This window comes from Rattus norvegicus, chromosome 1, assembly GCF_036323735.1.
Source record: "Rattus norvegicus strain BN/NHsdMcwi chromosome 1, GRCr8, whole genome shotgun sequence".
Lineage (NCBI taxonomy): Eukaryota > Metazoa > Chordata > Mammalia > Rodentia > Muridae > Rattus > Rattus norvegicus.
In genome coordinates, this window is record NC_086019.1 from 119,809,081 (window position 1) to 119,821,483 (window position 12,403).

General features: G+C 42.2%; 5 non-coding genes across 5 annotated transcripts; all 5 read right to left on the reverse strand.

Moving 5' to 3' along the window:
* Window positions 1-445: 445 nt before the first annotated feature.
* Window positions 446-538, reverse strand: LOC134485536 (small nucleolar RNA SNORD116). Its single transcript, XR_010063574.1, has one exon. It is a non-coding gene; the product is annotated as a small nucleolar RNA SNORD116 (small nucleolar RNA).
* Window positions 539-3,069: 2,531 nt separating this feature from the next.
* Window positions 3,070-3,162, reverse strand: LOC120100327 (small nucleolar RNA SNORD116). Its single transcript, XR_005500099.1, has one exon. It is a non-coding gene; the product is annotated as a small nucleolar RNA SNORD116 (small nucleolar RNA).
* A 2,527-nt stretch (window positions 3,163-5,689) lies between these two features.
* On the reverse strand, window positions 5,690-5,782 carry LOC134485537 (small nucleolar RNA SNORD116). Its single transcript, XR_010063575.1, has one exon. It is a non-coding gene; the product is annotated as a small nucleolar RNA SNORD116 (small nucleolar RNA).
* A 2,533-nt stretch (window positions 5,783-8,315) lies between these two features.
* On the reverse strand, window positions 8,316-8,408 carry LOC134485538 (small nucleolar RNA SNORD116). Its single transcript, XR_010063576.1, has one exon. It is a non-coding gene; the product is annotated as a small nucleolar RNA SNORD116 (small nucleolar RNA).
* A 2,532-nt stretch (window positions 8,409-10,940) lies between these two features.
* On the reverse strand, window positions 10,941-11,033 carry LOC120100326 (small nucleolar RNA SNORD116). Its single transcript, XR_005500098.2, has one exon. It is a non-coding gene; the product is annotated as a small nucleolar RNA SNORD116 (small nucleolar RNA).
* Window positions 11,034-12,403: the final 1,370 nt, after the last annotated feature.

A 12,403-nucleotide genomic window follows, 5' to 3' on the forward strand; every position in this document is an offset into this window, starting at 1 on the left:
CCACATTCCCATAGTTCCTGAGAATTGCTACTGCCTCATTCCACAAGTCGCCTGTAACCTTCCCGTTATGTATCTCTGTTTTATGAAATAGAAGGGTTATCATTCATGCGAAGGCTTCAGACAGGGACAGAAACACATTTCCTGACATTCCAGTGTACATTGTGGAACTATGCGGCCCCCGCTAAACTTACATTTGCCTCACAGCCTACTGTACATTATTGCTGGTTGGAGTTGGTAGGGCTAACTTCCAAGATACTGACAATGATATCCTCAAACCGAAAGCATGTTATGACTACAGAAAAATGTGAAGCCTTGATTTAGGCCATGATTTCTGGTGATGTAGGCAAGCAAAGAACGTTCTGAAGGCTCTCTCACTGGATCCAAGTCTCACAAGTTGAATGGAGGCCATGTGAGTCCCTCAGTGACATTTGTGACCCCAGGTGCTGGACCTCACTAACGATGATAGTGGCAGTATTGAGTTTACACGCATTTTGTTCAGCTTTCCAAGGAATGTTTTATTGGAAATCATCATCGATCCAAGAATGCTGGTGTACCCCCTGCCATGACACTTAGTGTTCTCAAAATAGATCAGGTTTGGCGATCGAACAGAAATCAAGACTTTCACATCCTTTACCACGAACCAATGGGACTATTCTACAATCACAGGAGTAGCCACAGGCAATGAGACTGAACCAGGTCCCAAAGGATCATGATTCAATGTTGGGAACTCCTGCGAGCTCCATCAACACCTGAGCACTTTGAGTTCCTTTGGAAATTCAAGTGTTTCTTACCTTTCACTTCAGGTATCCTCAGGCAAGAGAGCTTCAACTGATGACTTCAGGGCAGGCAATGATAGGCTTCATCCAACTTCATCTGATGTTCCTTACTGAGTTCCTCTGCAAGCCGTCCTTGTCCGGTATGAGACATGGACTCTGTCCCTGAAACTAAAGCAAATAGCTCATTCTCCCACTATATTGGATTCCTTGCAAATCATGGAGACTGTGATGCATTGTGGATAGTTCATAATTTACCTACCACGTGGGCTCTCTCAGCACTCCTTCCCTCCTCTAGAACTTTGCCCTCACAATCCATATCAGAAGTATTTTTCCTCCAAGGAACTGTTTTGGGACATAAGTTTCCCAATTCTATCACCGAATTCCTTGAGGTTACCATGCAACAAAGTTCTTAAAATGGGACGAATCCAATATCTGATCCCGAAAACTACAGTAGTATGTACAACACTTGAGAACCATCCAAAGAAATTGGCACAAGGTACACGACAGAATGAGACTACTAACAAGGCTCAAAGGAAGTTGCCTACAAATTAAGTAAATCTTAGTTCAGCTGGATATCCAGAGATAATCAGGCCTTACTCTTCCCAAGGAAACCATCAGAATCTTAATAGCCTTGGCCACAGTCGGAGCACCCTCCATAATCATGACATACTACACCTATTAGTCCTACTCTGCCTTCGATGAGATCCGATTCACATATCATATAAGATTCCCATCCACTATAGATGAATGGACTACTTAAGTACTCTGTCTATCTCACTTCTTCTCATTCTCTCTGAAATTGTCTTGCAGTGACTCTCCCTGCTTCTCAGTTTCTCACTCACATTTTTCTATTTGGTTTCCTAATTTCTGTCAATCTAGATAGGTGCTTTAATATCACAGTGTCCTCTTCTCCACTTCACCCCCCTCTCACTCTCTCTCTCTCTCTCTCTCTCTCTCTCTCTCTCTCTCTCTCTATTTATCTCTCTCTCTCTACCTGTCTCTTTCTGTCTCTCACTGTCTTCCTCTGTCTCACACATGCTTAGCCTCTTCAGAAATTGTTCTTTCCTCTTTCTCTGTCCATGCTCATATATCTCCTATTCAGGTTTGACTGGTACTAAATTCATGTTAGTGCTATTGCTGTGGTATCTGACATTGATCACCACAGGGAAAGTGTCTGTTCAAACCCTCTCAGGTCACCAAACACAAGCATAACCTGTAGTCACTGAGATATATGTTATTATCAACAGCATGATCCTAAGCATACAGCTCATTTTCATAATCAATTGGAAACACAATTTCTTGTTGATATTTGCTTGGAGAAATGAACAATGTCTAGATTACAGGACTTACCATCAGCCCCAAAACACATAGCCAAAAAGCCAAGTTAACCTTCAGCAAGGCCACATCAAAACCATAAGGAAAGATAATCCCACAGACACTCCATGCCTATCTTGTACATCCATAGCAAAATATAAAATTCCGAGAAGGCCTGTGTGTAAGAAACAAACTTGCATGCTCACATTCGTAGAACCTAGAAGAGGACGAGATGTATGTCCAGACCATCTTTGGTACAGTCAATCCATAAGAACTGCTGACCAACTAGCTGGTTAGAATGACAAAAAATGTCCCAACAATAAACATTGAAACTAGGATTAAAATGGGTGTTCTAAATACATGCATGAAGGTGGTATGAATCCTGGGACATTAGAAAGCATTAACTTCTAGAAGCCACCGACAAGAAGGTTACATGCCAACCCTTTAAATTCCAAGGCTCTCTTTCCAACCTAATTGCCATGGCCACAATCAGTCTTTAAAGAAAACAGACCTTTGTTTTCACACAGGAAGAGTCCACATTCCCATAGTTCCTGAGAATTGCTACTGCCTCATTCCACAAGTCGCCTGTAACCTTCCCGTTATGTATCTCTGTTTTATGAAATAGAAGGGTTATCATTCATGCGAAGGCTTCAGACAGGGACAGAAACACATTTCCTGACATTCCAGTGTACATTGTGGAACTATGCGGCCCCCGCTAAACTTACATTTGCCTCACAGCCTACTGTACATTATTGCTGGTTGGAGTTGGTAGGGCTAACTTCCAAGATACTGACAATGATATCCTCAAACCGAAAGCATGTTATGACTACAGAAAAATGTGAAGCCTTGATTTAGGCCATGATTTCTGGTGATGTAGGCAAGCAAAGAACGTTCTGAAGGCTCTCTCACTGGATCCAAGTCTCACAAGTTGAATGGAGGCCATGTGAGTCCCTCAGTGACATTTGTGACCCCAGGTGCTGGACCTCACTAACGATGATAGTGGCAGTATTGAGTTTACACGCATTTTGTTCAGCTTTCCAAGGAATGTTTTATTGGAAATCATCATCGATCCAAGAATGCTGGTGTACCCCCTGCCATGACACTTAGTGTTCTCAAAATAGATCAGGTTTGGCGATCGAACAGAAATCAAGACTTTCACATCCTTTACCACGAACCAATGGGACTATTCTACAATCACAGGAGTAGCCACAGGCAATGAGACTGAACCAGGTCCCAAAGGATCATGATTCAATGTTGGGAACTCCTGCGAGCTCCATCAACACCTGAGCACTTTGAGTTCCTTTGGAAATTCAAGTGTTTCTTACCTTTCACTTCAGGTATCCTCAGGCAAGAGAGCTTCAACTGATGACTTCAGGGCAGGCAATGATAGGCTTCATCCAACTTCATCTGATGTTCCTTACTGAGTTCCTCTGCAAGCCGTCCTTGTCCGGTATGAGACATGGACTCTGTCCCTGAAACTAAAGCAAATAGCTCATTCTCCCACTATATTGGATTCCTTGCAAATCATGGAGACTGTGATGCATTGTGGATAGTTCATAATTTACCTACCACGTGGGCTCTCTCAGCACTCCTTCCCTCCTCTAGAACTTTGCCCTCACAATCCATATCAGAAGTATTTTTCCTCCAAGGAACTGTTTTGGGACATAAGTTTCCCAATTCTATCACCGAATTCCTTGAGGTTACCATGCAACAAAGTTCTTAAAATGGGACGAATCCAATATCTGATCCCGAAAACTACAGTAGTATGTACAACACTTGAGAACCATCCAAAGAAATTGGCACAAGGTACACGACAGAATGAGACTACTAACAAGGCTCAAAGGAAGTTGCCTACAAATTAAGTAAATCTTAGTTCAGCTGGATATCCAGAGATAATCAGGCCTTACTCTTCCCAAGGAAACCATCAGAATCTTAATAGCCTTGGCCACAGTCGGAGCACCCTCCATAATCATGACATACTACACCTATTAGTCCTACTCTGCCTTCGATGAGATCCGATTCACATATCATATAAGATTCCCATCCACTATAGATGAATGGACTACTTAAGTACTCTGTCTATCTCACTTCTTCTCATTCTCTCTGAAATTGTCTTGCAGTGACTCTCCCTGCTTCTCAGTTTCTCACTCACATTTTTCTATTTGGTTTCCTAATTTCTGTCAATCTAGATAGGTGCTTTAATATCACAGTGTCCTCTTCTCCACTTCACCCCCCTCTCACTCTCTCTCTCTCTCTCTCTCTCTCTCTCTCTCTCTCTCTATTTATCTCTCTCTCTCTACCTGTCTCTTTCTGTCTCTCACTGTCTTCCTCTGTCTCACACATGCTTAGCCTCTTCAGAAATTGTTCTTTCCTCTTTCTCTGTCCATGCTCATATATCTCCTATTCAGGTTTGACTGGTACTAAATTCATGTTAGTGCTATTGCTGTGGTATCTGACATTGATCACCACAGGGAAAGTGTCTGTTCAAACCCTCTCAGGTCACCAAACACAAGCATAACCTGTAGTCACTGAGATATATGTTATTATCAACAGCATGATCCTAAGCATACAGCTCATTTTCATAATCAATTGGAAACACAATTTCTTGTTGATATTTGCTTGGAGAAATGAACAATGTCTAGATTACAGGACTTACCATCAGCCCCAAAACACATAGCCAAAAAGCCAAGTTAACCTTCAGCAAGGCCACATCAAAACCATAAGGAAAGATAATCCCACAGACACTCCATGCCTATCTTGTACATCCATAGCAAAATATAAAATTCCGAGAAGGCCTGTGTGTAAGAAACAAACTTGCATGCTCACATTCGTAGAACCTAGAAGAGGACGAGATGTATGTCCAGACCATCTTTGGTACAGTCAATCCATAAGAACTGCTGACCAACTAGCTGGTTAGAATGACAAAAAATGTCCCAACAATAAACATTGAAACTAGGATTAAAATGGGTGTTCTAAATACATGCATGAAGGTGGTATGAATCCTGGGACATTAGAAAGCATTAACTTCTAGAAGCCACCGACAAGAAGGTTACATGCCAACCCTTTAAATTCCAAGGCTCTCTTTCCAACCTAATTGCCATGGCCACAATCAGTCTTTAAAGAAAACAGACCTTTGTTTTCACACAGGAAGAGTCCACATTCCCATAGTTCCTGAGAATTGCTACTGCCTCATTCCACAAGTCGCCTGTAACCTTCCCGTTATGTATCTCTGTTTTATGAAATAGAAGGGTTATCATTCATGCGAAGGCTTCAGACAGGGACAGAAACACATTTCCTGACATTCCAGTGTACATTGTGGAACTATGCGGCCCCCGCTAAACTTACATTTGCCTCACAGCCTACTGTACATTATTGCTGGTTGGAGTTGGTAGGGCTAACTTCCAAGATACTGACAATGATATCCTCAAACCGAAAGCATGTTATGACTACAGAAAAATGTGAAGCCTTGATTTAGGCCATGATTTCTGGTGATGTAGGCAAGCAAAGAACGTTCTGAAGGCTCTCTCACTGGATCCAAGTCTCACAAGTTGAATGGAGGCCATGTGAGTCCCTCAGTGACATTTGTGACCCCAGGTGCTGGACCTCACTAACGATGATAGTGGCAGTATTGAGTTTACACGCATTTTGTTCAGCTTTCCAAGGAATGTTTTATTGGAAATCATCATCGATCCAAGAATGCTGGTGTACCCCCTGCCATGACACTTAGTGTTCTCAAAATAGATCAGGTTTGGCGATCGAACAGAAATCAAGACTTTCACATCCTTTACCACGAACCAATGGGACTATTCTACAATCACAGGAGTAGCCACAGGCAATGAGACTGAACCAGGTCCCAAAGGATCATGATTCAATGTTGGGAACTCCTGCGAGCTCCATCAACACCTGAGCACTTTGAGTTCCTTTGGAAATTCAAGTGTTTCTTACCTTTCACTTCAGGTATCCTCAGGCAAGAGAGCTTCAACTGATGACTTCAGGGCAGGCAATGATAGGCTTCATCCAACTTCATCTGATGTTCCTTACTGAGTTCCTCTGCAAGCCGTCCTTGTCCGGTATGAGACATGGACTCTGTCCCTGAAACTAAAGCAAATAGCTCATTCTCCCACTATATTGGATTCCTTGCAAATCATGGAGACTGTGATGCATTGTGGATAGTTCATAATTTACCTACCACGTGGGCTCTCTCAGCACTCCTTCCCTCCTCTAGAACTTTGCCCTCACAATCCATATCAGAAGTATTTTTCCTCCAAGGAACTGTTTTGGGACATAAGTTTCCCAATTCTATCACCGAATTCCTTGAGGTTACCATGCAACAAAGTTCTTAAAATGGGACGAATCCAATATCTGATCCCGAAAACTACAGTAGTATGTACAACACTTGAGAACCATCCAAAGAAATTGGCACAAGGTACACGACAGAATGAGACTACTAACAAGGCTCAAAGGAAGTTGCCTACAAATTAAGTAAATCTTAGTTCAGCTGGATATCCAGAGATAATCAGGCCTTACTCTTCCCAAGGAAACCATCAGAATCTTAATAGCCTTGGCCACAGTCGGAGCACCCTCCATAATCATGACATACTACACCTATTAGTCCTACTCTGCCTTCGATGAGATCCGATTCACATATCATATAAGATTCCCATCCACTATAGATGAATGGACTACTTAAGTACTCTGTCTATCTCACTTCTTCTCATTCTCTCTGAAATTGTCTTGCAGTGACTCTCCCTGCTTCTCAGTTTCTCACTCACATTTTTCTATTTGGTTTCCTAATTTCTGTCAATCTAGATAGGTGCTTTAATATCACAGTGTCCTCTTCTCCACTTCACCCCCCTCTCACTCTCTCTCTCTCTCTCTCTCTCTCTCTCTCTCTCTCTCTCTCTCTATTTATCTCTCTCTCTCTACCTGTCTCTTTCTGTCTCTCACTGTCTTCCTCTGTCTCACACATGCTTAGCCTCTTCAGAAATTGTTCTTTCCTCTTTCTCTGTCCATGCTCATATATCTCCTATTCAGGTTTGACTGGTACTAAATTCATGTTAGTGCTATTGCTGTGGTATCTGACATTGATCACCACAGGGAAAGTGTCTGTTCAAACCCTCTCAGGTCACCAAACACAAGCATAACCTGTAGTCACTGAGATATATGTTATTATCAACAGCATGATCCTAAGCATACAGCTCATTTTCATAATCAATTGGAAACACAATTTCTTGTTGATATTTGCTTGGAGAAATGAACAATGTCTAGATTACAGGACTTACCATCAGCCCCAAAACACATAGCCAAAAAGCCAAGTTAACCTTCAGCAAGGCCACATCAAAACCATAAGGAAAGATAATCCCACAGACACTCCATGCCTATCTTGTACATCCATAGCAAAATATAAAATTCCGAGAAGGCCTGTGTGTAAGAAACAAACTTGCATGCTCACATTCGTAGAACCTAGAAGAGGACGAGATGTATGTCCAGACCATCTTTGGTACAGTCAATCCATAAGAACTGCTGACCAACTAGCTGGTTAGAATGACAAAAAATGTCCCAACAATAAACATTGAAACTAGGATTAAAATGGGTGTTCTAAATACATGCATGAAGGTGGTATGAATCCTGGGACATTAGAAAGCATTAACTTCTAGAAGCCACCGACAAGAAGGTTACATGCCAACCCTTTAAATTCCAAGGCTCTCTTTCCAACCTAATTGCCATGGCCACAATCAGTCTTTAAAGAAAACAGACCTTTGTTTTCACACAGGAAGAGTCCACATTCCCATAGTTCCTGAGAATTGCTACTGCCTCATTCCACAAGTCGCCTGTAACCTTCCCGTTATGTATCTCTGTTTTATGAAATAGAAGGGTTATCATTCATGCGAAGGCTTCAGACAGGGACAGAAACACATTTCCTGACATTCCAGTGTACATTGTGGAACTATGCGGCCCCCGCTAAACTTACATTTGCCTCACAGCCTACTGTACATTATTGCTGGTTGGAGTTGGTAGGGCTAACTTCCAAGATACTGACAATGATATCCTCAAACCGAAAGCATGTTATGACTACAGAAAAATGTGAAGCCTTGATTTAGGCCATGATTTCTGGTGATGTAGGCAAGCAAAGAACGTTCTGAAGGCTCTCTCACTGGATCCAAGTCTCACAAGTTGAATGGAGGCCATGTGAGTCCCTCAGTGACATTTGTGACCCCAGGTGCTGGACCTCACTAACGATGATAGTGGCAGTATTGAGTTTACACGCATTTTGTTCAGCTTTCCAAGGAATGTTTTATTGGAAATCATCATCGATCCAAGAATGCTGGTGTACCCCCTGCCATGACACTTAGTGTTCTCAAAATAGATCAGGTTTGGCGATCGAACAGAAATCAAGACTTTCACATCCTTTACCACGAACCAATGGGACTATTCTACAATCACAGGAGTAGCCACAGGCAATGAGACTGAACCAGGTCCCAAAGGATCATGATTCAATGTTGGGAACTCCTGCGAGCTCCATCAACACCTGAGCACTTTGAGTTCCTTTGGAAATTCAAGTGTTTCTTACCTTTCACTTCAGGTATCCTCAGGCAAGAGAGCTTCAACTGATGACTTCAGGGCAGGCAATGATAGGCTTCATCCAACTTCATCTGATGTTCCTTACTGAGTTCCTCTGCAAGCCGTCCTTGTCCGGTATGAGACATGGACTCTGTCCCTGAAACTAAAGCAAATAGCTCATTCTCCCACTATATTGGATTCCTTGCAAATCATGGAGACTGTGATGCATTGTGGATAGTTCATAATTTACCTACCACGTGGGCTCTCTCAGCACTCCTTCCCTCCTCTAGAACTTTGCCCTCACAATCCATATCAGAAGTATTTTTCCTCCAAGGAACTGTTTTGGGACATAAGTTTCCCAATTCTATCACCGAATTCCTTGAGGTTACCATGCAACAAAGTTCTTAAAATGGGACGAATCCAATATCTGATCCCGAAAACTACAGTAGTATGTACAACACTTGAGAACCATCCAAAGAAATTGGCACAAGGTACACGACAGAATGAGACTACTAACAAGGCTCAAAGGAAGTTGCCTACAAATTAAGTAAATCTTAGTTCAGCTGGATATCCAGAGATAATCAGGCCTTACTCTTCCCAAGGAAACCATCAGAATCTTAATAGCCTTGGCCACAGTCGGAGCACCCTCCATAATCATGACATACTACACCTATTAGTCCTACTCTGCCTTCGATGAGATCCGATTCACATATCATATAAGATTCCCATCCACTATAGATGAATGGACTACTTAAGTACTCTGTCTATCTCACTTCTTCTCATTCTCTCTGAAATTGTCTTGCAGTGACTCTCCCTGCTTCTCAGTTTCTCACTCACATTTTTCTATTTGGTTTCCTAATTTCTGTCAATCTAGATAGGTGCTTTAATATCACAGTGTCCTCTTCTCCACTTCACCCCCCTCTCACTCTCTCTCTCTCTCTCTCTCTCTCTCTCTCTATTTATCTCTCTCTCTCTACCTGTCTCTTTCTGTCTCTCACTGTCTTCCTCTGTCTCACACATGCTTAGCCTCTTCAGAAATTGTTCTTTCCTCTTTCTCTGTCCATGCTCATATATCTCCTATTCAGGTTTGACTGGTACTAAATTCATGTTAGTGCTATTGCTGTGGTATCTGACATTGATCACCACAGGGAAAGTGTCTGTTCAAACCCTCTCAGGTCACCAAACACAAGCATAACCTGTAGTCACTGAGATATATGTTATTATCAACAGCATGATCCTAAGCATACAGCTCATTTTCATAATCAATTGGAAACACAATTTCTTGTTGATATTTGCTTGGAGAAATGAACAATGTCTAGATTACAGGACTTACCATCAGCCCCAAAACACATAGCCAAAAAGCCAAGTTAACCTTCAGCAAGGCCACATCAAAACCATAAGGAAAGATAAACCCACAGACACTCCATGCCTATCTTCTACGGACATACCAAAATATAAAATTCCTAGAAGGACTGTGTGTAAGAAACAAACTTGCATGCTCACATTCTTAGATCCTAGAAGACGAGGAGATGTATATCCAGACCATATTTGTTACAGTCATTCCATAAGAACTGCTGGCAAACTACCCGGATAGACTGACAAAAAATGTCCCAACAATAAACATAGAAACTAGGATTAAAATTGGTGTTCTCCATACATCCATGAAGGTGGTATGAATCCTGGGACATATGAAAGCATGCACTTCTAGAATCCACCGACAAGAAGGCTACATGCCAACCTTTTAAATTCCAAGGCTCTCTTTCCAACCTAATTGCCAGGGCCACAATCAGTCTTCCAAGAAAACAGAGCTTTGTTTTCACACAGGAAGAGTCCACATTCCCATAGTTCCTGAGAATTGCTACTGCCTCATTCCACAAGTCGCCTGTAACCTTCCCATTCAGTATCTCTGTTTTATGAAACAGAAGGGTTATCATTCATGCGAAGCCTTCAGACACGGACAGAAACACATTTCCTGACATTCCAGTGTACATTGTTGAACTATGCTGCCCCCGCTAAACTTACATTTGACTTACAACCTACATTATTGTTGATGGAGTACATTATTGCTGATGGAGTTGGTAGGGCTAACTTCCAAGATACTGACAATGATCTCCTCAACCGGAAAGCATGTTATCATTAGAGCAAAAGGTGAAGCCATGATTTAGGCCATGATTTCTGGTGATTTAGGCAAGCAAAGAACATTCTGAAGGATCTCTCACTGGATCCAATTCTCGCAAGATGAATGGAGGCCATGTGAGTCCCCCAGTGACATTTGTGATCCCAGGTGCTGGACGTCAGTCACGATGATAGTGGCGGTATTGAGTATTCACTCATTTTGTTCAGCTTTCCAAGGAATGTTTTATTGGAAATCATCATCGATCCAAGCACGCTGGTGTACCCCCTGCCATGACACTTAGTATACTCAAAATAGATCAGGTTTGGTGAGAGAACAGAATTCAAGACATTCACATCCTTTACCACGAACCAATGGGCCTATTCTCCAATCACAGGAGTAGCCACAGGCAGTGAGCCTGAACCAGGTCCCAAAGGATCATGATACAAAGTTGGGAACTCCTGTGAGCTCCATCAACACCTGAGCACTTTGAGTTCCTTTGGAAAGTCAAGTGTTTCTTACCTTTCACTTCAGGTATCCTCAGGCAAGAGAGCTTCAACTGATGACTTCAGGGCAGGCGATGTAAGGCTTCTTCCAACTTCATCTGATGTTCCATACTCAGTTCCTCTGCAAGCCGTCCTTGTCCAGTATGAGACAGGGACTCTGTCCCTGAAAGTAAGGCAAATAGCACATTCCCCCACTTTATTGGATTCCTTGCAAATCATGGAGTCTGTGATGCATTGTGGTTAGTTCATAATTTATTGAACACTTGGGCTCTCTCAGCACTCCTTCCGTCCTCTACAAATTTGCTCTCACAATCCATATCAGAGATATTTTTCCTCCAAGGAACTGTTTGAGGACAGAAGTTTCCCAATTCTATCACCGAATTCCTGGAGGTTACCATGCAACAAAGTTCTTAAGATGGGACGAAGCCAATATCTGATCCCGAAAACTACAGTAGTATGTACATCACTTGAGAGCCATCCAAAGAAATTGGCACGAGGTACACAACAGAATGAGACCACTAACATGGCTTAATGGAAGTTGTCTACAAAAATAAGTAAATCTCAGTTCAGCCGGATATGACAGAGAAAATCAGGCCTTACTCTTCCCATGGAAACCATCAGAATCTTAATAGCTTTGGCCACAATAGGAGCACCCTCCATAATCATAACATACTACACCTATTAGTCCTTCTCTGCCTTCGATGAGAACCGATTCAAATATCATATAAGATTCTCATCCACATTAGATGAATGGACTTCTTATGTACTCTTTCTCTATTTCGCTTCTTCACTTTCTCTCTGAAATTGACTTGCAGTGACTCTCCTAGCTTCTCAGTTTCTCACTCAAATTCTCTCTATTTGGTTTCCTTATTTCTGTCAATCAAGATATCTGCTTTAATATCACAGTGTCCTCTTTTCCACTTCACCCCCCCTATCTCCACCCCCTCTCTCTCTCTCTTACTGTCTCTCACTGTCTTCCTCTGTCTCACACATGCTTAGCCTCTTCAACAATTGTTCTTCCTCTCTTTCTCTGTCCATGCTCATATATCTCCTATACAGGTTTTGACTGGTACGAAATTCCTGTGATTGCTATTGCTGTGGTATCTGACATTGATCACCACAGAGAAAGTGTC